This window comes from Macrobrachium nipponense, chromosome 2, assembly GCF_015104395.2.
Source record: "Macrobrachium nipponense isolate FS-2020 chromosome 2, ASM1510439v2, whole genome shotgun sequence".
In the NCBI taxonomy this organism is placed as follows: Eukaryota; Metazoa; Arthropoda; class Malacostraca; order Decapoda; family Palaemonidae; genus Macrobrachium; species Macrobrachium nipponense.
Genome location: NC_087201.1, coordinates 53,976,593 through 54,004,380, shown reverse-complemented (window position 1 = coordinate 54,004,380; position 27,788 = coordinate 53,976,593). Strand labels below are relative to the sequence as shown.

Sequence of the window (27,788 nt, the reverse complement as noted above, 5' to 3'; positions counted from 1 at the left end):
CTCCTTTAAAGGCCGTGTAGTTTAAGGCGCGTCTCTGCAGTCCTGACCCTTCGGTTAACATAGATGAAAATATATTATTTCCGAGGTAGAGCGGATTGGATATTGAAGGACATTTGTAACTTAATGCTTATATATATATATAATATATATATATATATATATATATATATATATATATATATGCGTGTGTGTATTATATTATATTTGTGAATTTGTGTGGTTTTCCTGTATATTATGTGTTTTCATTATTTTGTAATATGGACTGTATAAGTTACTTTACACAATTGCGCGTAATTTTTTTTTTTTTTTTTTTTTTTTTTTTTGGGGGGGGGGGCCTAGCTGAAATATCCATATCCATAATTTCACAAAAATAATGAATTTAACTGGAAATTTAAAAAATGCTTTGTCAATGAACTAACGAGAACAAATGAAATGAGTCATTTTGTGAAAGGAATCAAATACATAGCGCGTGTTGTTTTCTATGCCTGCTTGGTGTGAGCAGGCTTAGTGGGCAACTAACCAGGGCCATCCTCGGCCCAAGCGAGCGAGGAAATGTTTCTTGATGAAATAAGAGCTCTGTTGTTGTGAGCCAATGGACTCTTGGTGCGGAGAGAGAGAGAGACTTGTGCTCGGGCATTGTTGTTCAATGAATGGCGTCTCGGTGGATTTCTTAGTGTGACGTCGTTCAAACGTGGCCTTGTTTTGCTTCATTGCTTTCGAGAAGCCATTGGTCTGCTTGCGACTTGGATCAATTAGCTTCGCCGCGGGTTTTGTTTCTTCGACTGTCGAGGCAGCTGTTGCAGTCGTCCTTCGAACAATGCCGGGGTTACGTCGCCAACGCCTTATCTGTTTCGTTTATTCGTCAAAAGAATTCCCGAAACCTCGCTCGCTCCAGAAGGTAAGTTCTGTCGCTGAGAGAAAACGAATCTGTTATTTTGAATGGTGCAGATTATGGTTTTATCCACAAGTCAATGCTTGTTTGTTTGTTTGTTTGGTTCAGCGAGTAATTCACAGCTTGTGTGAAACGTAGCCGACCATATAGATTCTACAGGTAGACGCTACAAAGGTGTCTTAAAGAGAATACCTTAATTTATGAATAATCCAAGCTGGCTGTTTTGTTTGTTTTGTTGATGTAAAGAACAATTCACTAGTCTGGGCTTGTAGAAAGACACAAAAGAAATGAAGGAAAAAGCAATGGGATCCATCTCGACAGATATGAATTAAGCCTCACAAAAAAAACAGAAAAGTTGGGCATTATAGAAAATGGAAACGGGTAAGGAATCCCTTTGGTAGGTGAAAGGAAACAGCTGCCAAACGCAGCAACAGGAGGACGGTGGTCTCTAGAATAAACGTCTTTTGCGGTGACGTGGCGGATGTTGCCACGCACATTGTTTTGTTTATTCATTAAAAAGCTGAAATGCAGGCTACGTTTGGATCGGTCAGTGTTACTTTTATTTTTAAGCTCTGTTGATATACTTATTAATATACTTAGTTACTATACTCTTATATATGAGGCAGGAGTGTCATGATTTAGAAATTGAGTGAATATAAGAAGAAGCTCTGAACAATTTTTTTTCCTATTTATGGTATCCCATCTGTTAGTATCTTTTGTTTTATTTTTAGGGACTGAGTGTCATATCCTTACCATAATGATTAGCAGCTTTCAGTCAAATTTTTCTAAGTCCTTCGATATAATTTTTTTCCCAATTAACAAAAATTTTGCTGACAAATTCTACTGGAATGTTTTGAGGAAATATGTGTTAGGAGAGCAACTTATGTATTGATAAGAGCTTCATGAAAGAAAATAAATTACTTTCAGAGTCAGTATTCGTAAAATGCATTAAAGAAACGACAGACTAGAAAACACGAGACAGTAAAACCTGGCCCTTAGCCATTACATAAGCCAGGTAGACTGGAAAGCAGAAGCTTTTGACACAGGATTATTAAAAGGAACACAAGAAATAAAAATTCCCTGACACAATATTGATAACACAATAAAAATCCAGACTTGCCGAAGTAGTATTGATAACAAACGATCAGGTAACGATTACCTCTTGAATAAATATTTGTCACAAACAGGCAGTAAGTAGACCTTCTGAGCCAATATTGATAACAGACACACAAGAAAACAAGAGTCAATATTCATCACCGACAGACAAGACAACAAACCTCCAGAGCTTATATTGACAACAGACAGATTAGGGAACAAGACCTTCAGAACTCTTATTATTATTATTATTATTATTATTATTATTATTATTATTATTATTATTATTATTATTATTTAGTATTTTATTTCATTAGATGAAACCTGTTCACATAGAACAAGTACACAGGGGTCATTGACTTGAAATTCAAGCTTCCAAAGAATATTTGTTTCAACCTCCCACCAGACCCCACACTAGACCAGAAACTAACCATGACACAGAGCCAGTGATTGTTCTTCGCCCCGGGGGGGGGGGGGGGGGGGGAAATGGGGGGGGGGGGGGGGGGGGGGGGGGGGGGGGGGGGGGGGGAACAACGCGAAACCCGCGACGTCTGAGTGGCATGCCACGACACTCACTAACTACTATACCAGCGGACCAACATTGATAAGATTTAGACAAGAAGGCAAGAGAATCCTGAGACCTTATTGATTAAAAACAATGTTCCTATGGTACGGGCACTTGCGAAACAATTTCTATAACACAGGTGTATATTCTTAAAGTATTTGCGTGCATACTGTTTTCAGTCTTAATTTGCGTCTGTTAAGGAAGGAGTGTGATCACGTGGCCATGGTTGATGGGCGTAGAGCGCCAGATGGAGGACAGAAAATTTAAGTATGTCTTAGTTTTACCAGACCACTGAGCTGATGAACAGCTCTCCTAGTGCTGGCCCGAAGGATTAGATATTTTTACGTGGCTAGGAACCTATTGGCTATCTAGTAACGGGACCAACAGCTTATTGTGGAATCCGAACCACATTATATCGAGAAATGAATTTCTATCACCAGAAATAAATTCCTCTGGTTCCGCGGTGGCCGAGCCGAGATTCGAATTTCGGACCACCGGATTGGTGGCCGAGCGCGAAATCCACTCGTCCAACTAAGAACTATGACAGAAAAGCGAGGGAAATTCCCGCGGAGTCGAATGTGATTTCGAAAGAAACCGGTCAGTCATTATTTGAACGGAATTCCAAGTCATTCCGCTGCCTCGCTGCTTCATTAAGTACGGGGTATTAGTGATAAAATCCGATCTCATTTTCATTGGGTTACCTAAATGTCAGGCGCCCAGATGAATGGGCAGTAATTTCGGTCTAATAAATCATTCACTATTCCTCATGGGAAGGTTTTCACCAGCAAATGATTAGTGCTCAGTCGAGCAGTATCTTTTGTTATTAGGATGCATTTCGCCCATTAGGTTATACTTCATGTTTTATAAGCCATAACCCTGTTCTCTATGTGAAAAATTATCTTTCAGTTACTTTATTATATATACATATATATATATTATATATATATATATATATATATATATATATATATATATATATATGGGTGTGTGTGTGTAGGGTGAACCAAACGTAGGTGGCAGTAAATGATAACACTTATTTTGAGATTGCATATACTTTTATAGTAACTAATACAATTATTTTTTTGTAATCAGTTATTAAATTTAGAATTAAATTTTATTGTGTAAAACAAAAGGCACTCAAAAAATTTATTATATATATAATATATATATATATATATATATATATATTATATATACATATATATAGAATATAGATGTATATAATATAATATATTATCTATATATATCTATATATATATACCATATATATCGTATATATGTATATATATATATATATATATAATATATATATATACTATATATATATATTAAACGTATATTGTATAATACACGATGCGTGTACACACACACACACACACACACACATATATATATATATATATATATATATATATATATATATATATATATATATGTATATATATATATATATATTATTTTATAACGAGCGCGTTTATTACACACACACACATACATATGTATATATATATTATATATATAATATATATATATATATATATACATATGTATGTGTGTGTGTAATAAACGCGCTCGTTATAACAAAAACCCTCACAGAAACGCTATTCCACCTACTATCCACTTACTTTTGGTTCACCCCATTTTTATAGCTCTCATTGAAAGAGTATATTTTAAGTAAAAACTATTTTGGAACAAAATAATGGACTGAGTGCGGTATTATTTCTTGGTAAGTTTTAGTTTTGATGAGACGGTTGAAGACAAGATGGATGGGGAAGGGTTGCAATAGAACTGTGGCTGAGAATCATTTCACAGTATTTTACTAAAATGTGCAATATTTATAATCAAATCGATCACTGCTTCGTCTTCAACACATATATGTTAAGTCTTTCATTATCAAGTAGCATCACGCTGTACTTCGACATAGTAACGTTAGTGTTGCACATTTATTATTATCTACATATCTCAAGTCAGGTCTCCTGTTTCAGTGGAATGATTTCTTATATAATAAAGCTGCCTAATTTAATGATCAAATGTTGCCTTTTTCAATATGTACGAAGACTTCCTGTGTACCATACTTTCAATCATTTTTAGGGGAAAGTTTTTAAGGGTTTAACGCTTGCCATTTTCGTACTTCCATGGTAGTTATATTCTTCTAGGGTGTTGCTTATTATATGTTGATACAACTCCATTAAGATTTGTCGGTCTCTTAAATGCCCGCCACGGGAAATGGATCACGTTCAAAACAGTTTAGTGTCATTTAATGTATTAGGACTTATGGCTACCTCGTTCTTCGACGTTACTCCATTCTACGAATGCCTGCTCTGCATTTTGGCTCCATGCTAAATAATACAGAGAAAGACTTTATTAAGCCCAGTAAAGTAAGACACCAGAAACCGTTTAACCCAGTAAAGTAAGACACCAAAACTCCGTTTTAACCCAGTAAAGTAAGACACCAAAACCCCGTTTTAGCCCAGTAAAGTAAGACACCAATAATCCATTTTAGCCCAGTAAAGTAAGACACCAATAATCCATTTTAGCCCAGTAAAGTAAGACACCAATAATCCATTTAGCCCAGTAAAGTAAGACACCAATAATCCGTTTTAGCCCCAGTTTAAACGTAAGCTTTCCTTTCAGCCCAGTAAGTAAGCACAATTAACCAATTTTTAATCCAGTAGTTAAGACACCAATAATCCATTGTAAGCCCAGTAAAGTAAGGACACCAATAATCCATTTGTAGCCCAGTAAAGTAAGAACCAACAATTAAGTAAAGTGTTTTAAGGTAGTAAAGTAAGGACACCATAATCCTTTTAAGCCCACCCCTAAGTAAAAGTAAGACCACCAAAAATCCGTTTTAGCCCAGTAAAGTAATGAAACACCAAAAAATAATCTTTTAGCATTAGTAGCATATATGTAGCCCAGTAAAGTAAGACCCCAATAATCCATTTTAGCCCAGTAAAGTAAGACCCCAATAATCCATTTTAGCCCAGTAAAGTAAGACCCCAAAACCCGTTTAGACCAGCGTAAGTAAGACACCCAATAATCCGTTTTTTAAGCCCCAGTAAAGTAAGACCCAAAAACCCGTTTTAGCCCCAGTAAAGTAAGACACCCAATAAATCTGTTTTAGCCCAGACGTAAAGACACAATAATCCGTTTAGCAGTAAAGTAAGACACCAAAATCAGTTTAGCCAGTAAGTAAGACACCAATAATCCGTTTAGCCCGGTAAAGTAACGACACCAATACTCCGTTTTAAAAGCCCAGTTTTAAAGTTCCAGACCCCAATAAATCCTTTTAGCCCAGTAAGTAAGACCTCCAATATCCAATTTTAAAGCCCAGTTTAAAGTAAGACCCCAGAAACCGTTTAAAGGCCCAATTAAAAGTAAGACACCAATAATCCGTTTTAGCCCAGTAAAGTAAGACCCCAAAACCCGTTTTAGCCCAGTAAAGTAAGACACCAATAATCTGTTTTAGCCCAGTAACGTAAGACACCAATAATCCGTTTTAGCCCAGTAAAGTAAGACACCAATAATCCGTTTTAGCCCAGTAAAGTAAGACACCAATAATCCGTTTTAGTCCCAGTAAAAGTAGACAAAATACTCCGTTTTAGCCCAGTAAAGTAAGACACCAATAATCCGTTTTAGCCCAGTAAAGTAAGACACCAAAACCCGTTTTAGCCCAGTAAAGTAAGACACCAAACCCCGTTTTAGCCTCAGTAAATAAGACACCAAAACACGTTTTAGCCCAGTAAAGTAAGACACCAATAATCCGTTTAGCCCTGTAAAGTAAGACACCAATAATCCGTTTTAGCCCAGTAAAGTAAGACACCAATAATCCGTTTAGCCCAGTAAAGTAAGACACCGAAAACCCGTTTTAGCCCAGTAAAGTAAGACACCAATAACCCGTTTTAGCCCAGTAAAGTAAGACACCAATAATCCGTTTTAGCCCAGTAAAGTAAGACACCAATAATCCGTTTTAGCCCAGTAAAGTAAGACACCAAACCCGTTTTAGGCCCAGTAAAGTAAAACACCAAACCGTTTTATAGCCAGTAAATGTAAGACAAACCAAAACCCCGTTTTTAGACCAGTAAAGTAAGACACCAAACCCGTTTTAGGCCCAGTAAAGTAAGACACCAAACAACCCGTTTTTAGCCCCTAAAGTAAGACACCAATATCCTTTAGCCCTGTAAGTAAGACACCAATAATCCGTTTTGCCCCAGTAAAGTTAAGACACCAATATACTCCGTTTAGCCCAGTAAAGTAAGACACTCCGGAAAAAAAACCCCCCCCCCGTTTTTAGCCGCAGTAAAAGCTAAGAACACCAAAATAACCGGTTTAGCCCCAGTAAAGTTAAGACCCCAAAACCCGTTTTACCCAGTAAAGGAAGACACCAATAATTGTTTTTTTAAGGCCCAGTAACCGTAAAGACCCCACCAATAATCCGTTTTGTAAGGTACCCCCCAGTAAAGAAGACACCAATAAATCCGTTTAGCCCAGTAAAGTAAGGACCACCAATAATCCGTTTAAGCCCTGGCGTAAATGTAAGACACCAAGTAATCCGTTTTAGCCCCCAGTAAAGTAAGACACCAAACCCGTTTAGAACCAGTAAAGTAAGACACCAAAACCCGTTTTAGCCCAGTAAAGTAGGACACCAATAACCCGTTTTAGCCCAGTAAAGTAAGACACCAATAATCCGTTTAGCCCAGTAAAGTAAGACACCAATAACCCGTTTTAGCCCAGTAAAGTAAGACACCAAAACCCGTTTTAGCCCAGTAAAGTAAGACACCAAAACCGGTTTTAGCCCAGTAAAGTAAGACACCAAACCCCGTTTTAGACCAGTAAAGTAAGACACCAAAACCCGTTTTAGCCCAGTAAAGTAAGACACCAAACACCCGTTTTAGCCCAGTAAAGTAAGACACCATATCCGTTTACCCTGTAAAGTACGACACCAGTAACCCGTTTTAAAGCCCAGTAAAGTAAGCACGCAAAAACCCGTTTTAGGCCCAGTAAAGTAAGACACCAAAACCGGTTAGCCAAGTAAGTAAGACACCAAACACCCGTTTTAGCCCCAGTAAATGTAAGACACAATAATTCGTTTAGCCCTGTAAGTAAGACACCAATAATCCATTTTAGCCCAGTAAAGTAAGACACCAATAATCCGTTTGCCGGTAAAGTAAGACACCGAAAACCCGTTTTAGCCCAGTAAAGTAAGACACCAATAACCCGTTTTAGCCCAGTAAAGTAAGACACCAATAACCCGTTTTAGCCCAGTAAAGTAAGACACCAATAATCCGTTTAGCCCAGTAAAGTAAGACACCAATAACCCGTTTTAGCCCAGTAAAGTAAGACACCAATAACCCGTTTTAGCCCAGTAAAGTAAGACACCAAAACCCGTTTTAGCCCAGTAAAGTAAGAACATCCAAGAACCGGGTTTTAGCCCCAGTAAAAGACACCAATAATCGCGTTTAGGCCAGTAACGTAAGACACCCGAAAACCCGTTTTAGCCAGTCAAGTAAGACACCAATAACCCGTTTTAAGGCCCCAGTAAAGTAAGACACCAATAACTCCGTTTTTAGCCCAGTAAAGTAAGACACCATAACCCGTTTTTAGGAACCAGTAAAGTAAGCACACCCGTAGTTTTAGCCCAGTAAAGTAAGACACCAATAATCCAGTTTTAGCTAGTAGTAACGACACCCCAATAATCCGTTTTAGCCCAGTAAAGTAAGACACCAAAAAGAAAACCCGTTTTAGCCCTCCAGTAAAGTAAAGAACTGTAAAGTAAGACACCAAACACCCGTTTTAGCCCAGTAAAGTAAGACACCAAACACCCGTTTTAGCCCAGTAAAGTAAGACACCAAAAACCCCGTTTTAGCCCAGTAAAGTTTGTCCATATCATGAAACTCGTCTAGTATGTTTTAATGGTCGATGGAAACAAGAAAGTTTCACATTAGTCTTTCAAGAGTTTTCCCTTTCTCAGGTCTCGCGTTTTATGGACTGGAGTGCGTGAAATGCTGAGAAATAATGCCATATATCATGCACAAGTTTACGTCGAGAATTTCAACATTTGGCAGAGTTTACCTCTCTTGTATTGTCTGTCCTATCATCCAAATGTCTGAAAGTCTACATTACTTCTCTCTCTCTCTCTCTCTCTCTCTCTCTCTCTCTCTCTCTCTCTCTCTCTCTCTCGTCTCTCTCTCTCTCTCTCTCTCTCTCTCTCTCTCTCTGGTTCTTCTACAAATACCAAAGAAGCTCTGGTAAAAGTACACAGTTCGATAACGAATTAAGGTGAAGAGGGGGACGGGGAGATTTTGCACATTGATGGACAATATTGTCATGAGGGTGCAGGAAAGCTTAGAATTTGGTGGAAAAGCTTATCAAAGCTACCTTATAATGAATTATGCTTGTAATTTAAGTACGGCTATTGGTAAAAGTCTAGCAGTTTGGGTGGACAATGATAAGTTGAAAACAAACGTCAAGCGCATCTTGAGAGAATTCAACAGCTAATTTAAAAATGACGGGTTTATATTTCATAGATGGCTCAAGGTCTTAAGAACACAGTTTATTTAGCCATCATAACTTTAGATATATCTTGTTACATTAAGAGGAACATTCATATTGTTCAGTACCAACTTCCTTCCAGTAAGAAAAGAGAACCATAATAATCATTAGACTTCTTCGGAGAAGTATTGCAGGCTTATTTGACGCAACAGTCAGCCATCTGCTGTTCATAAGATTCGATTATTAAAAATCCCAATAAATGAAGCCGTAGAGGGTGCTTGATGTCTGAATGGTCAGCGGTTTCAACAATTTGAGTCGATGTAATATCTGAGACTTCCAAGCAAAGTGAGTGCCTCAGTGGCGTGGTCGACATGGTGTTGGCCTACCACTTCGGTGGCTGCGAGTTCGATTCTCGGGCATACCATTGAGGTGTGAGAGATGTGTATTTCTGGTGATAGAAGTTCACTCCCGACGTGGTTCGGAAGTCACGTAAAGCCGTTGGTCCCGTTGCTGAATAACCACTGGTTCCATGCAACGTAAAAACACCATACAAACAAGCAACCAAAAACAATCTAAGCAAAGTGTAACGAAATGCCATTATGCAGTTCTTTTCTGGATTCTGAAATGTTGGTACAAAGGCGGTTAAGTTAATGTAAATTTTTTCAGCGACATAAAAAGAAGGAATCCCTTCCAGTCCTGAGAAACAGTCAAAGGGGTTCATAAGGAGAAGGCATAAATAATCTTGTGGAAAGTATCAGAACACCAAAAATTCGTTTTATCAAAACGTGTTGTCCGCACCCGCTTTATAATGATAATGTCTGGCGTGGTGCCTGAAATTTTCAAAAGAGATCAGTTTATTTTTTAATAATCTCCGTAAAAAGCTTGCGTTGTGCTAATACTCGTTGCAGGGAGGACCAGCCCTACCCATCCTGCACAGTCCACCCTCCCAACCGTATGGTCTTCCCCAAGGCCGCCATTTCCTTTCCATTCCTTTCTTCTCGTTCTCTTCCCTTTCACCCATTTCCTCTCCCTTCCCCCTTTTCTTCCTCTTCCTACTACTAATAACCATTTCAGACCGGATGTGGGTGGCATCGTTTTTCGGGAATGTCTTCAATGTTTTTAGTCGGACAGTTATGACATTCTCACACGAAGTTTACAACACCCAGCCATGATTCATAATGTTCTAAGAGTTAGTCAAATTTACATACTTTAGTTTATTCTTAAGATTTTAATTTGAAGTCAGTGACAGCCAACTCATCTGAACAAAGGTTCAGATAAGTCGACTTAACCCCCTCCCTTTCATCAGTTCCCTCCTTCTCCCACCAACAAGCTTTCCCCGTCCCCCTCGCACACCAATCCTTCTATCACCTCACCCCCTCCCCCTCCCCCTCCTTTTCCCACTCCAATTCTCCTACCCACCTTTAAAACGGGCTGCTCTGGAGCCAAGGAGCCCGGTGCTGACACAAAGGTCAGCTTAATCATAAACAACCAAATCTAACCACCTCCCTCTCCTCTCTCTCTCGTCTCTCCTCTCTCTCTCTCTCTCTCAAAAAGAGAAAAAAATTGCCCACATAGTTATTCTGTAGTAATTTTGTTTACTAGTTTTAGAACAGAAATGTTGGGTTAATGGACATGACTGTTTTGACTCGGTTAGTAGTTTTGAATGCAGTATTAGAGCAATGTTTTAGTGTTCAGTGGCATGCGATCCCAGAAAGCGGCGATGTGTCGCTGGGTAATAAAGGTGTGCTTCAATTCAATCACCCTTGCCCATGGCCAATATGCTTAGATGCGCAGATGGGTGCAAACGTATGATTGCATTCCGACTTTTTAATATGTTCAACCAGGAGAGGAAAGCTGACGCACTGAAAATAAGTATTAACAGGTAATTATTACCCATAACTCTTTTTATGTAAAGCCTTATGCAACAAATTTCACATCAATAATTTTCAGTGAACTTATAGTGATATTAATATCATGATAACTATCATTAAACCCAGGTGTAATTCAGTAACTAATATTAATTATTTTTCAATTTTACAGACACTATGTAATTGTTGAATAATTATGCCCATTGCCCAATCTATCTCATCACATGATAAGAACAATCGAACAATAGGTGCAGAAGAACTACCATACACATGCTGACAATCTAAGATCATAAATATAATTTCCCACGACAATTCTTAGGCAACACAGTGGAATGAGGTTGAACTTCATAATGGAGGTCATTAGCCAAAAACACTCAACTCATTGGTGGGATATACGCATTGAGTTATATTGTGAGAAAATCACGCGATATAATAATGTATAATGTACGTATTTATGTTTTCCAGTGTGTTGTGTAATTCAGACGAGAGAGTTACAAGGAGTTACAAAGATTAGGATGTCTCAAAGACTTGTTAGTCCATCCGAGGAGACATCGTGTGCTCACATATCTCTAGGAGCAGGTTTTACTGTTCATTCACAGTGTCCTAATGATTTTGTCTAGCTTTCTTTTAAACTCTTCCACACTATTGCTGTTTACCACTTCTGGTGGCAGTTGATTCCATGTGTCACATATCTTGTATGTAAAGAAGTTCCCACAATGGGATGTGTTGTATCTCTTCAGTTCTAGTTTCCATCCATTATTTCTTGTCTGGTTTATCGTTTAACGTAAATAGGTTACTGTCTACTTTTGTTATGTCTTTCAGTATTTTGAATATTTCTATTAGTTGCCCTCGCAATCGTCGAGTTTCTAAGCCATTCATGTTCAGGCTCTCTTGTCGTCTTCGGTAACCTATTTGCCTGACGGATGGAGAGAGAGAGAGAGAGAGAGAGAGAGAGACGAGAGAGAGAGAGAGAGAGAGAGAGAGAAGGGGGGGAGAGTGGGAGAAGTGGGGGTAGTGGGAGGGGGGAGACGTGATAGAAGGATGGGTGTGCGAGGGGGTTGGGGGGAGCATGTTGATGGGGGAAGGAGGGAACTGATGAAGTGGAGGGGCTAAGTCGAATTATCTGAACCTTTGTTCAGGTGTGTGGGTTCTCACTGGCTACAACTTAAAATCATGAGAGTAATTTAACTCCTAAAGTATACAAGTTTGACTAACTCCTAGAACATTATGAATTATGACGAGGTGCTGTAAAAATTGTTAGAATGTCACAACTGTCCAACTAAAAGCCTTGAAGATATTCCCGAAAAACGATATTTACTAATCGTTTATCATCCATCATCTGTATTTGTAAAGTGGTATTATATCTAGAGTCCAGACTATTGCAATCAATCCCGTCATACCAGTGTCATCAAATCAGCCATGTGACGCTTCTTGGTTGTTCACCTGAAATTGATGGATGACGTCATGGTATGGAAACTACACAGTGCTGTTGGTTAATTAACGTTATTTTGTTAGTAGATACAGTTGCTGTTTGTCACGTGTATAGCGACCTTGCTTCGTAGACGGCGTTGCCAACAACTGGACACTTATAGTACCTGCTACATTGTGGTGTTTCCAGATGTCTTGGCTTGATGTTCCGTGTGCTGAAATTCATAAAACCAACGGCTCCACACGTAGTGCTTCTCGATTGGTTACATGGTCATAATAAATGACAGCACGATAGCTTGATTACAGTTGTTCATCACAGCCAACTTATTTCTTCATCACCACGCCTATTCCTGAGCAAAAGGGTCGGTTGCCTGATGCGTCTCATCGAAGTATTTCTATCAATGTTGGTTATTACGTCCGGCATGGTTCAACGTTATGGCTAAGGTTATTTACGGCCGCATATCTTTGCAGTTGTCAACCATAGTCATCAGCGGTGGGTCCAGCCTTTGACTAAAAATGTCCATCTGCAAGGCAGCAGTTGACCTTTTAGTGTCTTCAAAAGACACCATGACAATGGTGGTAGTACTCTTATACCCCCACCACAGAGTGAATCACAGGGTGGCCTGTACTGCCAATTCTTCATTTTCTTGGTAACGGCCATTTTAGCTATTTCATACTAACCATGGTTTCAATCAAGAAAATCATAGCTCCGTGTTCTTGATTTTAGGATGCTGTCATAAATGAAAGCGACTTGGTTCTGCTAAGTTTCCCGGGTTATTTAGTCGCAGATTTTTTTATATGACCACAGATTTTCAATAGTCCTTGGTAATCCTGTGGTCACCATAACTATGCCCATGATCTCTGTCGCAGTTCAGTGGAATGCTTGTAAATCCAAAGTCATAACTGCCTTATATAGCCATCGCTGACGGCGACTTTCGGTCTAGTTTGTCCCGAGATCAAGACCCTGGCAGATTGTCGCTGGCACACAATCTTCCTGGCCCTTGGAGTTAGAGGAGGGACTGTGTTGTGTGAGAGTCTTCTAGGTTCGTTTGATAGCGATTGCCTCGTTCTCCTAGGTCTCGCGTGAGACCTAACGAAGCAAAGGAGGAATCAGCGATTCCCAACCAGGGTTCCGTGGAAACCTAAGGTTTCTCATTCCATCATCAGGGGTTCCGCAAGAAGTCTTGAAATAAATATGTATTGCAAATGAAGCTGTTCAGAATTTACACAGCTCGCATAGCAGTGGTAGATATTATATGATTTATATTAAGTAATATATATATATATATATATATTATATATATATATGTGTGTGTGTGTGTGTGTATATATATATATATATATATACTATATATAATATATATATATATGTATGTATATAGATAATATATAGATATATCATATATATATATATATATCTATATATATATATATATATCTATATATTTATATAATATTATATATATTGCCTGTAGATAGGTCCCTGGATAGGGTCCCTAGGATATGAAAAATTGTTTCAGGGGTTCCTTGCAGTTATAAAGGTTGGGAATCACTGCTTTAAGCCTTTTGAATGGTATTCAGTTAACGTTGCTTGCATTGCATTGTTACTAAATCTTAGGGAATCTAAGGAAGTCGTCAACACATTATGTGCTTACGCACAGCACCGTCTTATGTCCAAACTATGTGTTATGTGGTGTTGCCACGTATCATAATTATTTTGTAAATACGGAGATTATCATGAAATTGGCGGCCATCGCGCCACAGTTACCTTTTGAAGGCTTTTCTGTATTCACGAGGAATAAACTGCTTCCGAAAACAGGAAATGAAGAATGAGGAAGTATTATTCCTCACATTATTATGCTTAATGTATTAACAGAAAATTTTCACTTGGAAAACCATTTTAATATTAGACATAGAAAATCGTCTTCATTTCTATAATTTTCTAATTGGGCCCGCAATTCCTACCACCCGCCCAGTCTAAAGAACTTAATCATTTCGAGACTTCGACTTAAAACCACATATGACATATGCAGAGTATCGGACTCCCCTTCAGCCAGATATACTGTAATCCCGTTTCTCAGTTACTTGTAAGATCACTTTGTAACTTCAATGGCTTTCACTATCTGTAATGTAGCATTAAACATTGCCTTGACTTAAGCTTGTAGCAACAGAACAGTGCTATTTTTTATTAACTATCTGTCGTGGTTGTTAATCGTTCACAATTAGATTTCCACTATCAAAAAGCAGGTTCGAAAATTTTATGAAAGAAACTACTTCATTATTCGGCTGTTGTATATAACAGAACACCATGAGCTTTGTTGCTTTTATTCTTAACATTGTTGCTTATGATATTTTGAGAGAGCATCATTATCATTGTCTTAACAGATATATATATATATATATATATATATATATATATATATATATATATATATATATATATATATATATTTATATTCCAAGGCAGGTCAGGGAGAGGCACTATCCATATGCATTTTAAAATATGCCTACGTTTCACAACTCCCCATAGTTGCATTTTCTAGGCTGCAAACAAACTAACATGGCAACTCAATAAATTAATAAAATCCGAATTACAAATTATAATTAAATTTAACATTCAGAATATAATTACTAAAACATTTACTTAAAGGACAAGCAAGTGGCTGGTGACAACCTACCCAGAAGAAAGTTAAAAACAAACTTCTGTGCTCGTGGAGAGTTACAACGAGAGAGAGAGAGAGAGAGAGAGAGAGAGAGAGAGAGAGAGAGAGACGAGAGAGAGAGAGAGAGAGAGAGAGAGAAGAGAGAAAGAAAGAATAGTAATAAACATACAGAGGGAAAAGCAGCTCGACAAGACCATCAGTCAATAAAATTTGCCTGATGGTCTCTCGAATTTTGTCCGAACTTTTAAATCTCCCATTTTATTCAAGTATTCATTTTTTCCATAATTTCAATACCCTTACCTTTATCAGGTTTTATTGCTACGATGTCCTCTCTCTCGCCAGGTCCTTTATGGTATTAAAGTCGTCTTTGTTGAAAAACGGTGTCCATCTTGTTTTTAATCTGTTAACTGCGCGATGGGCTAGTGATGAAATCTGGGACTAGAATACTCAAGTCGGTGTTGAAGGGCAAAGTCTTAATACGGTGAAAGACCGATTTAATTGGTAAAAAGAACTGTTGGTAGTTAGGTTTGAAATGAGGCAAGAATGGATTTCATGTCTTCAAGGAGCCTTAAAAAGCAGAAACTGTGTCGTGTTGTGTCATTTTCCAAAATTGAAGCAAATGTAATTGAGTAACAGAGGTTTTCCTCCGGGGATTCCGGGAGGAGTCTTTGCTTCCGGGTATTGTCGGGGACCTTGTCTGGTGGGAAGCACCACGTCCCAGTTTTACAAAGTGGGGCCCCTCTGCGGCCTTAATTGTGTTGCCCAGGGACTCCGGTTATTCAGGGAAATCTGGTCGCGTCCTTCCTGTAGAAGCCTGTGGGATATAGTATAGTATGCCTTCCACCCATTTCAGGTGGGGTATTTGAAAGATACACTTTTATTTTTTAAAGCAGACCTTTTGGTATTAATTTTTTAATAAATTTCTTGCATGTGTTTTGAATTATTTTAGGTTTTATTATTGCAAAAAAAATTTAATTATTATTAATTGGCATTATGTTCGTGATGGGTTGATTTCGATTCCGAGTACAAAGCATGAATTCTGAAGGAATCTTTACAGCTGAGTCAAAACTAACTCTTATACCTTGATTGATGATTGGATTGGTTCACTGTCATTTTTTTTTAATTAAAAAAAGAAAGACATTAGAAGAAGAGCTTTTTTTAAATGAAAATAAACAACATAAGGAAAGAGCCTGACTTTAGTCAAACCAAAATGACTAAAAAATGTATTATAGTACGTTTTCGACCTTGCCACTTTTCCCAGATTTCATTCATAAAACCTTTACCTAAGTCGGGGCATCGTGTGGATGTGGCAAAATGAGTCATATTTTCCTTATACCAGGTCAAAAAGGGTAAACAGCTTGACACGTGTTCAGCGTTTATAACACTGTAGACATAAAATGAACGTCCTTAAATCCACGGTAAAAAGGTTAGTGAAACTGGGGACTTTGAACAGGTATTTTCTTAGTTTATTTCTACATTCTCAAGCCGAAATTTGATGAGTAAAGGATGATTTATGGTAAAATAAATTACAATGAATGAAGAATTGAAATCATACTTTAAAATGTTTTAATACCAGGATAGGATAAGGATGATTTAGTTTCTAATCATCTAAATGAATTCTACAAAAGCCCAATATCTAGCCCAGACTCGATGAAGAAAGTGAATGATACAATACAATTAAAAAAAAAAAAAAAAAAAAAAAAAAAAAAAACTTTTGTTGGCGCCTCAAAGATTTTGAATTGAGTCGGCCTTGCCTCAGAACGGTGGGAGGGATAAGTAGAATTTTATGGCCGGATTAAAGGACCCCGAACTGCGGGATGCAGATTAACTGGGGTCGGATTATAAGGCTGAAAGAAGCGCGGCAATTGACCTAATGACAGCCGTGTTCGCAGTCATTTTGGTTTGACTGTAGATTCCCACTTCACAAAAACCATTATCGGGTTACAACAGTACACCCAACCGCTTAAATATCGTCCATATACATATAATGACTTTTATATTTTACTAATTTATTTATTTGATTTTTTTAACTTTCTATCTGAACTTTTAATACCGTATGTGCATGTAATTTCTCGTGTTGTTTTGTCAAGTGTTAGTGTATTTTTATCAATGGTGAAGTTTCGGTTTTCATTTTAACTAGTTTCTAAATGATTTTTAGACAATTTTCAAATGAATTTAATTTATATTGGTCATTATTTATTATACAGACCCTGAGGATGCATTCTGCTGAATGCGAAACGCCTCGGTTGGAATAAATTGTAATAATTCGCCATGTTTGTTCCTGCTCCTGCTCCCTGTGCATTTTATCACTTTGGCTGACTCGCCTGCTTTCTCCGTTCATCTATAATAAATAATATATATCCAAACCCCCCTTCAAAAATTTTTTTAAAAATTTAAAGGAACGATAACACCCCGTAATTTTAATGAGAGAGGGGAGGAAAATTCGGTAATTTTGACATTGCCAACTAATTTCGGGCTCAAGTCTACAAAGACAGAGAGAGAGAGAGAGAGAGAGAGAGAGAGAGAGAGAGAGAGAGAGAGAAGGTGGAAATAATAAGGCATTACGCAAAAAAAAAAAAAGAGTGGAGCTGCCCTTAAAACAATATTGACCCAGTTTTTGACACACTTGAGGTTTGGATTCTAACGATTTTGGCATTTCTGAAAGCCCGCAGTTTGAGCACTTTTAAACCAATTTTGAAACCGGGACCCAGTTTCATCCTTGCAATAATAACATTCAAAATAATTTAACAATTTAAACAGATGCAAGAAAGTTATTGGGAAGGTAACATCAAATGATATGCACATAGTAATAAAAGAGACAAATACCCATTTAGAATGGGTGGAAGGCGTGTTGGTCAGAAAGAGGTACGAGTAATGATTTTTGCAGTGATAAGATCATCCAGAGATATTTACTAGAGAAGGCTATACCAAAGGTCATGCATGTCAAAATAAAGTTTATCTCTCAAATACCTCATTTGAAATGGGCGGAGGGCACGTTGGCCAAGATGGAGTACCCTGTCGCTTCCTCTACGGGAAGGGCGTAAGCAGACTCCCCTTTATAACCAGAATTGGATATAGGATTTAGGCCCAAGGTCAAATGCTGTGGTCTATGAGGTCACTCAGCGCTGAAATGGAAATTGACAGTAGAAAGGTCTGAAAGGTTTAACAGAAGGAAGACCTCGCAGTTGCACTATGAATCAATTGTTAGCAGAGGGTGGAAGAACGGAGATACGGTAAAAGGAATGAACGGGGTTTCAGCTAGGGGTCAAAGGGACGCTGCAGAGAACCTTATTACTAGACATGATGTTGTGAAGGGTTGATCTCGCTTCTCAGAAAACAGCCTGAATTGAATAGGAATATGTAGTACGGCAGAGTCGAAACTAAACTCTATACCTTGATTGCTGAGAGGATTAGTTCACTGCCAGAAGTACGTTAGAGGAAGAGATTTCATGAATAAAAACAAGCATAATAATGAGATCGCCACGCGAGATTCTCACCTCTCAGGAGCCATCGGCTTATACTGACTAGTCTTCTCTTGACTCTAGGTAGAGATACGTAAGGTCCCCTTTTCTTTGGATCTTGGTGATTCGCAAGGTCATTGGTGATGCGTGCGACTATAAAGTCGACCACCTGCCGCTCACAGATACAAATATATTTTTGTGAGTTTACCGATGTCGAATACATGCCGGTCAGTTCTGAACACGTTGTCGCTATAGTAGATTCACATCAACCGCGCATTTGATGCCTAAGCCATTTCCTTACAACGCCCATGATTGGCTGTTGATAAGCCAGTCACAGGGCTAGACACTCCCAGTCTCTCTCGATAGTTCACATGGGTAGGATGTATGCTCCACCTCTCCTGAAAGACGTATCCCTCAGGAGAGGTGGAACATAGATCCTACCCATGTGAACTCTCGAGAGAGACTGGGAGTTTCCAGCCCTGTGACTGGCTTATCAACAGCCAATCGGGAGCGTCTTAAGGGACTGGCCTAGACATCAAATGCGCGGTTGATGTGAATCTACTTTAGTAGAGCCAGGCTCCTTGGGGAAATGGAAGACAATTAACACAAGGGTCCCCTGAACATTCATGGAGCAGGGCATGTGGTTAGCGGAAAAAGGGTATACATTAAGATGCCATAATAATGCCATAATATGCCTTTTGCATATATATATATGTATACATATAAATATATAAATATATATATATATATATATATATATATATATATATTATATATTATGTATGTGTATTGCATATGCATACATAATATATACTTGTATGTATATGCATATATATGTGTGTTACTTATGTACACATATGATTTTTTTATCACATCACCGTGATTCATATACATGCATTTAAGTTAAGCTACAAATGTCCTTTAATATCCAATTCACTCTACCTTGGAGTTAATATATTTCCACATATGTTAACCGAAGGCGAATTTTTTAGTTGATAATAATTTCATTCTCTCGTGGATTCGAACCAACTGACTGAGGAGAAATCATGACTCAGTGTGTGTGTATTATGTATATATATATATATATATATATATATATATATATATATATATATATATATATATATATATATATATATATATTATATATCATGTATGCATATATAAAGTATATGTTTTTATTATCAAGGATCCGTTAACACATGTAATGCCCGTGTTTAGATAATTTCAGCATGCATTCACAGAAATCTGTATGATATTCATAAGTAAACTGATGTACGCAAGCATATTGGTGTATAGGGCTACTTGAATCTACGATGAGTAATAATGACAAATTTTCTCAAGTACTTTAATGTTGAGCCCTGGTAATCGCATAATTTTTGCAACCGTGAAATACTCGCTTACGGTGGCTGTTGGAGAGATGTGGGAAATTAGGTAAACCTGGAAATGACCGAGTATACATCTAAAGTCAACTGAAAATCCTTACACGGTTTTGCTTCTTTTTTTTTCATATGCGCATGCGCGTATTCGATTTTCTTTCGGTGCTAGCATACCCCTTTAAAAATAGCAAATCCACTGTCCTCTCTCTTTCGCGCCTCAGTCAGGTTGTAAAAATGGAAGGTGTGTATATCCTGTTCTTTTTATAGACAGGAATCCTTATTCTGTCTCTAAATCCCTCTAAAATGAACCTAGCGGCTGTCATGCTTCCCCCTTAGCCTAAAGGGAGCGGGCCGATAGGCAGGATTACGCTTTTGAGATGGGGCCTTTTTCACCGGTTTGACCAAGTTAGGAAAGCTTATTCCGGATACTTCGAGGGTGTTTACGTAGGCTCAGAAAAGGTGGCTGTTTTTATTTTTTTTTCTTTCAAATGGTTTGTGTACTCTTTAGCATAGGCATTAAATAATGCCAATGGAATACGTTCTGTCTCGACGATTTTTCAGCGTGCATGAGTTCTTGAGAATAAACGCTATTTTAGAGAAAGAATTTTGTATAAGGGAATTGAGCATTGGAAGATATGGCCGTTCATCAAGCACTGATCAGATATATAACCTACAAGTAAAGACATAAGGTATTCTCTCTCTCTCTCTCTCTCTCTCTCTCTCTCTCTCTCTCTCTCTCTCTCTCTCTCTCAAAAGAAGACACCAGCTCGCGAATCTTTCTTCCGAAGACAATATCGCCGACAACATCACTCATAGTTCAGAAATTGGAGGAACATCGTAAACAGCAAAAGTGGCAATACCGTCTTTTGGTCTGTGAGGCAACGTCGAAGTGTAAGTTTATGACAAAATGAGAGAAACAAAATGTCGCAGAAGCTAAGAATCTAACTCTGGAATAAGGCAAGATTTATTCCATATTTGCTGTCATTGTTTGCTATTAGTGATTTGATATGATCTTCCTCTATTGAAGATGTAAGGAGGTGTTCCTCCTCTGGTATTGAAATGTTGTAGTAGGCTTAGCATGATAGAATATGCTAAGTAAAAGAAAGCGCATAGAAGAGAAATAGGTGTAATTACGTTAGATCTGCTAATCCCATATTATTTTATTATTATTATTATTATTATTATTATTATTATTATTATTATTCTTTCATGTACAACAAGACACAATAAAATATGCGCCGAGGTTTCTTCGGCGCAATCGAGTTTTCAGTACAGCGTATAATGCTGTATGAGCCGAGACCCATGAAACTTTCAGCCAAGGCCCGATGGTGGCGTGTTGCCAGATGCACTATCATGACTAAGTTTAACTTTAAATAAAATAAAAACTACTGAGGCTAGAGGGCTGCAATTTGTTATGTTTGATGATTAGAGGGTGGATGATAAATATACAAATTTGCAGCCCTCTAGCCTCAGTAATTTTTAAGATCTGAGGGCGGACAGAAAAAGTGCAGACAGACAGACATATCCATCTCAACAGTTTTCTTTTACAGAAAACTGAAAGCGTCATAGGTGTGACCTATATGATTCCTTAGAAAATAGAATGCATGTTTTTATAAGATGTGAAGGACACTTAATGAAAACAGTACATATAGATGTGTGTGTGTGTGTGTGTGTGTGTGTGTGTGTGAATTACGTAGACAAATAATACCTCATGAAAACACGACAGGAAAGTTCGTTCCAACTCTGCAGATGAGGGAATCATTATCCTTGAGCTACTTGACGGAATGAGAAAGCTAGCGGCCCAATTGGGAATGATAATGGATTATGCTTACTGAAATTAAGCCGATCTAAGAAGATTAAACTTGAAACCTTCTGACGATGGTCTAAAATACTGAATGTTAATTTTTCAGCTTGTCTTGTTTCTCAAGTATCCAATAAAATTTGGCTTACATCAGTTACCGTATGTAACTTAGAAGAAATCAGTGCTGTCAGTGGACCTCACCACGTAGTACACTGTAAGGACTACTGTAGTCAAACAGCCTTTTTGGCCGCCAAGGCGTTGGCCGCACAGTTGCCACAGTTCTCTAAATACGCCACGACAGTGATGAAGAAATGTCTCTGATAATTTTTATACTAACTAAATATATGGTAATTACTCTGTTTCATAATAAAACTTCATATGTTTAAGAATGACTAAGTTTTTGATGGGGAAATGAATGTTACTACAAATGTTTTCCTGAGATTTGACATCACCTCTGTGCTGGGTTAGTGCTCCGCAAGGCCTTGGTGCTCCGTTGCCACCTCAGCCCGACAAGGTCATTCCGTGTCACGTACCCACCATGTAAACACCTCCCGCTTCTCGCTGCCCCCGCATGCACAGTCAGGCTAAGTAAAATAATTTATAATGTTAATCGGTACTTTTGAGATGAAAAGGCCTACGGCGGACACAGCCAAAGCAAAAGGACAGTTAAAAGGATTTGCTCCAAAGAAATCAAGAATGGTGGTCAGAGGCTGAACGCAAGAGAGAGAGAGAGAGAGAGAGAGAGAGAGAGAGAGAGAGAGAGAGAGAGAGAGGTGGGGCTCTCTTAAATATTGTTGCACAACTTGTAATATTTCTTAGGTCAACCATAGTGTTCTCTTCAAGCATCACCTTATGTCATTTATTCTCTGTATCTGTTGGTCTTGCTGTTCAGCCACTACAACTCCCCTCTTTTCACGGCTTTAGCTCTGAAAGGCTGAACGTGCCCCACCCCCAACCAAAATAACAACAACAACAACAAAATAATTTGTAGGCTTACTCCTCGAATATGCGATAATGGGACAGACTCCCAAGTATTCCCTCCGGCAGTTATAAATGATGAAGTTTGGTGTTGTCTGGCTGAGAGAGATTATGAAGTCAAGCAAGTGGCCTCGAGAGGGTGGGCGCCGCTCCCTCCACACAACTTTCTTCCCATCCCTGAATTTTTATCGGGAAGCGGAAGACGGGCGTCGCAAAATCAATCGGCCATGAATGTTTTGGCTTCCAGGGTGCAGCTGAAATGTGCACGTTTTCTTTTAAAGCCTCGTTATATCAGTGGTAGGAATTCGGTTATCATATCTCTTGCTTTGTATATGATTCCCCCTCACACTGGCGATTAGAGTATGTATTAAAGTTTACTTTTTATTTACTTATATCACTTTTTTTTAGACAAATAGAAACGTTTATGTAGCTAAAAACAGTTAAGGATATCTTAGTTTAATCAGACCACTGAGCTGAGTCAGCTCTCCTAGGGCTGGTCGGAAGGTTTGGATATTTATTACGTGGCTAGGAACCAATTGGTTACTGAGCAACGAGACCTACGGCTTATTGTGGGATCCGAACCACATTATATCGAGAAATGAATTTCTAATCACCAGATATACTTTCCCTTGCTTCCAAGTTGGCAGAGCGGAGAATCGAACCTTGGACTACCGAATTGGTAGGCGACCATGTAACCCACTCGTCCAACAAGGAACTGGGTGTCATTAGTGTTCGTAATCAGCATCAGGTCGTTGATGTGTGATTACACATTATTGGTAATGAAAGTACGGGAAACATTAACAAATCCAGGATCCACGTCCAGACTCTGGTTATTTAAGATAAAAATCCGTTCATTGTTTCCTCGTAATCCTGTTAAATGAAGAGTGGCCAGACTTGTGAACAAATATGTTTCAGGATGTCGTTCAGAGGAGTACACCCGAAAGATGATGGATTGCTGATGAACAGAGGGTTGAAGTTAGTCACCCGACTCTCGGCAGTAATTGTTTTTATTATACTTGTAAGTTAGAGAGAGAAAAAAATGATTTCCTGTCTGTGAACTGGAGCTCTATATGTTCAGTGTGGTGGCTTTTGACAACTTCTGTATCTATATATATATATATATATATATATATATATATATATTATCTATATCTAATAATATTATCTAATATTTGTATAGCCAAACGTTAAGGGCATTCTTGGCCTGTTTAGTAAGGCTAGGAATTATTTTAATATGAACGACGCTGCACAGACTGTACAACCGAACAGGAAACTTCTCTTGGGTCGATATGGCAGCTGAGTGAGAGGTTCATTTATATGCTGCTGATCGTCCAGTTTGTGAAAAGAGAGAGAACACTAAAGCAAAATATGCTACAATTTTTCTCTTTGTTGTTCAGAGGCTAATTGGATGAGCTTGTGGGATTATACCAATCTGACTCGAGGTCTCTCCCCAAAGGATAATCCCGCTATGAAAAGTGTCATGGAAAGGACAGAGATGCACCTCACTGTGTCCAGATTTTATATTTTCGATTGAGCCTGGAGTTTTAAGTACAGTAAATTTAGGTTTGAATCATCATCATGCGTTAAAAAGTGGTACCACAGGATGCTGTCATCTGCCACACTTGTGCGCTAGATATAGATATGATCTGTGAGTCTCATTTCGGGGATTGAATGGTGTATTCATTCAGCCTTTTTGCCTAACGCGAATGTACCGAAAAACTGCCTTAATTTATGTCGAATAGTTTTTGTTCCCGACTTTTTGTGCATTTTCTTTATTTTATGTATATTCATGATTCATTACTTCCTTTCGTTATTCAGTTATGCCAATAAGAAATATTCTAATTCACAAAGAAAGAAATTGGCAAGATTGCCATTCAAAATTAGTAGTTGCTTTGCCGACCTTGTGCGTTTGATAATGGATTCGCAGGAGACTTGATTAGTAATTAGATTTATTCGCCTAGAACAGTGCTTTTCAGTTGTTTACCTTCATCACTTCTAACAGACATTCAGGCTCAATGAATCAACGTTCTTTGATATATATATATATATATATATATATATATATATATATATATATATATATATATATATATATATATTCAAGTAAACAAAGTCCACAATTATGTAAAATGTGTATTAAAAATACATAAAAGACGGGAGCTTTCGTCTACTTGATCAGTAGACCTCATCAGCCGTACTGATTTTTCTTTTCAAAACATATATACAAAAAAGTTTCGAAGGACAGGCAGGACTCTGGAAACGTCTCCAAGGGAGATAACCACCAAAACAAACAATCTTAATTATGTTATTCCCTCGTTCAAATGTCTGGCCAAAAGATTTTCCAGTCACGTTATGGTGATTTTTTGAGAGAGAGAGAGATAGAGATATATATATATATATATATATATATATATATATATATATGTATGTATATGTATATATATATATATATATATATATATATATATATATCAAAAGTATTGTTTTTGTGATTTCTCTGCACAGTTGGCAAATAAAGCATGAAAATAATAGAGCTCTAGATCTGCTACTCCTAAGTGTTAGTGCCGGCAGTGCACCTCGCGCATTGCACTGTAGGCATTACTAAAAGGTGTTTGCAGCGTCCATTCGGCTCACAGCTACACCCACTAAGTATTCTTTCAGCTTATCTCCATTCCCGCTTCATATCGTCTGCCTTGTGGTTCAATTTCTTTAACTATTACTTTATAATGCGATAGTGGGTTGTTTTCCCAGTTTCTTCCTTGGGTCCTTCTTCGCACCTCATTTATTATTACTTGGATCTCTGTCTCTCGTTACCAACTACTCCAACTCCAACTGTCTTAGCATTGAATGGCCGAGAGTACTCCAGTGCTCGACTTTGTAGCCTGGATTTCCCGATTCAATCACTCGCTCTAAATATGGTATTCTTTTCACCTAAGCCCAATGGTGTCACTCTCTCAGTGCGAGCCCTCAACCTCCTTGGTTACCAAGCCTCTGTCAGAGTTCTTGCGTTTTGATATTAACGGCATAACTCCTCAATGAATGTGATTTTAATCAGTTTATTTGTTTTGAAAAGAATATTGACTAATATTATTACAGAAAATAGTCAATAGACAAAGAATCAAATCGGGATGAATGACGCAACGATTGAAAAATTAATGGAACCTCTATTCGTCGGTCGCAGAGTGGATTATTCATCGTCAGTCTTTTTAAAGTCCTTGGCAGTGAGCTGAACAAGATAGCTCCCGTATTTCTCAAAAAAAAAAAAAAAAAAAAAAAAAAAACGCAGGTAATTTTCATTCAAGATTATAGATATTTAGATGACGTGTAAAATTTAAGAATAGATTTACAACAAAGGATGTTGCTAAGTTTTTCGGTATTCGATTTCGAGCCCATTCTCTCTCTCTCTCTCTCTCTCTCTCTCTCTCTCTCTCTCTCTTCTTTACTACAGGAAAATATCGATCTGACCAATTTAAGGGACTTTGTTTCCGGTCGATCAACCCTGTTACAGAAGATATTGAAACATCTGCGCAAAAAATATAATTGTTGTCGTGTCTTCCGATCTCGTGATTCCAAGAAGTCCCCGTCCAGAAATAGTTGAGTTATTAGTAGGTTTTGTTAATGGATGTTACTCACATTAATGGGCAGGATCAAACATCAGAAATACGATATATTGTTCATAGAAGGTAAATAAGAAGTAAGAACAGTAAATTTAACGGTGTCTCAGTTAATTGAAATGTCGTTTTCGTTGTTTTTTCTACAGACTACAGATTAGTAATCTTTATTCATTAAGAAATAATCTACCGAAGACATGTGCATCCTAATTTATAGACTTCGGCTGAAAGACAACAATTTTTGTCCGTACATAAGCATTTGCATGCGCGAATGAGTGGGAAGGGAGGGAGGGAGGGAGGGAGGGAGGGAGGGAGGGAGAGGGAGAAGAGCCAAGCGCCCAGCTATTGATTTTTCCAGTCATAGATGGTTTGTGTGAAGTCCTAGAAATTGTTGCACGAAATCGAAATCAGTAGAATGTGTAACGATCCGGTTTACTTTGCATTAAATGACATTGACAAGATCTTGAGACTTGAAAAAAGCCAGAGAGAATGATGGCCCGAACTAACCAGCCAAGCGTTCCCATTGGATGAGAGCCAAGTAATGGCGAATTCAACCTTTGACCTTCCGTCGGGCCTTCCAGCCAATAGTCTTTAAGGGAGGGACACTGGAAAGTCTGGGTATGATAACATGACTTCCATGAATTCATTTGCCATATAATGGGGTTTCGGGTTTTGGTCAGTTGTTATAATTAATCCAATTTGCCTCGGTTCGGGCATCAATGACTCCTAACGTTCACGCATTGTGTGAACCCAAAGGAAACAACGGGCGGTTGTTATTGAAAAACTGACGTCAGTACCCATCGCGTGAGACTGGAAAAGCTCGCCTTATTGCAACCGGAAATGGAGAATACTCATTTTGTTTTTTGGAGGCTCGTGCACCTGGAAAGTTCCGCGTGTTGACATCATTATGACTAACGATGGAAGAAGAGTCACAAACAGAAATCTAACCCTTAGAGGAGAGCGGGACCTGCAGCTCACAGCAAAAGAGGGATTATAATGGAACGGAAATGAGGCAGCAGGGATGAAAGCCAGGGAATCTATATATACGGTGAGTGAATGAGGCATTGTCACACCTAGATTAGGTCTCTCTCTCTCTCTCTCTCTCTCGGTAGAATTTCTTATACGGTACGTATAATTGCTCGCACTCATATATATATATATATATATATATATATATATATATTATATATATATATATATATATTATATATATATTATCTATACATACTTACTAGCTGAATACCACCTAAAAAGTACTGTACGAGTACAAATCGTGTTTATATCTTTTGAGGAGTGGCAAAAATGAATTATTTATCGTAATCAGAAATGTATACGAAAGTGCCATAAGGAAAAAAGAAATTAATTCTCTTTAGTAAATCATTTCTCTTTTCCCACCTGATACCGAATACAAAAGGTTTAGACCCCATCTCCAACACTTGTCCATTGAGTTACCAGGAAGAGCATATTTAATTTTAAGTGCCCGTAAGGGAATTAATCATTCGGTTAAGATCAAGCTCACCATTGATGAACAGTTTTTTTTTTTTTCAGTATGCGG

The 27,788-nt window shown here is 38.1% G+C and overlaps 1 protein-coding gene across 2 annotated transcripts in view; it reads left to right on the top strand.

Annotated features, from left to right (window-relative positions):
- LOC135220588 (glucose-6-phosphatase 2-like) overlaps positions 1-27,788 on the top strand; it is a 275,548-nt gene that overhangs the window by 38,779 nt on the left and 208,981 nt on the right. Inside the window, exon 1 of one of the 2 annotated variants that reach the window (XM_064257845.1) lies at positions 785-898. The exons of the other annotated variant lie outside the window; for it this stretch is intronic. The gene's annotated coding sequence lies outside the window, so the exon portion shown is untranslated. Of the gene's footprint in view, positions 1-784; positions 899-27,788 lie in introns of those variants that run through there. 2 annotated transcript variants of the gene reach the window in all.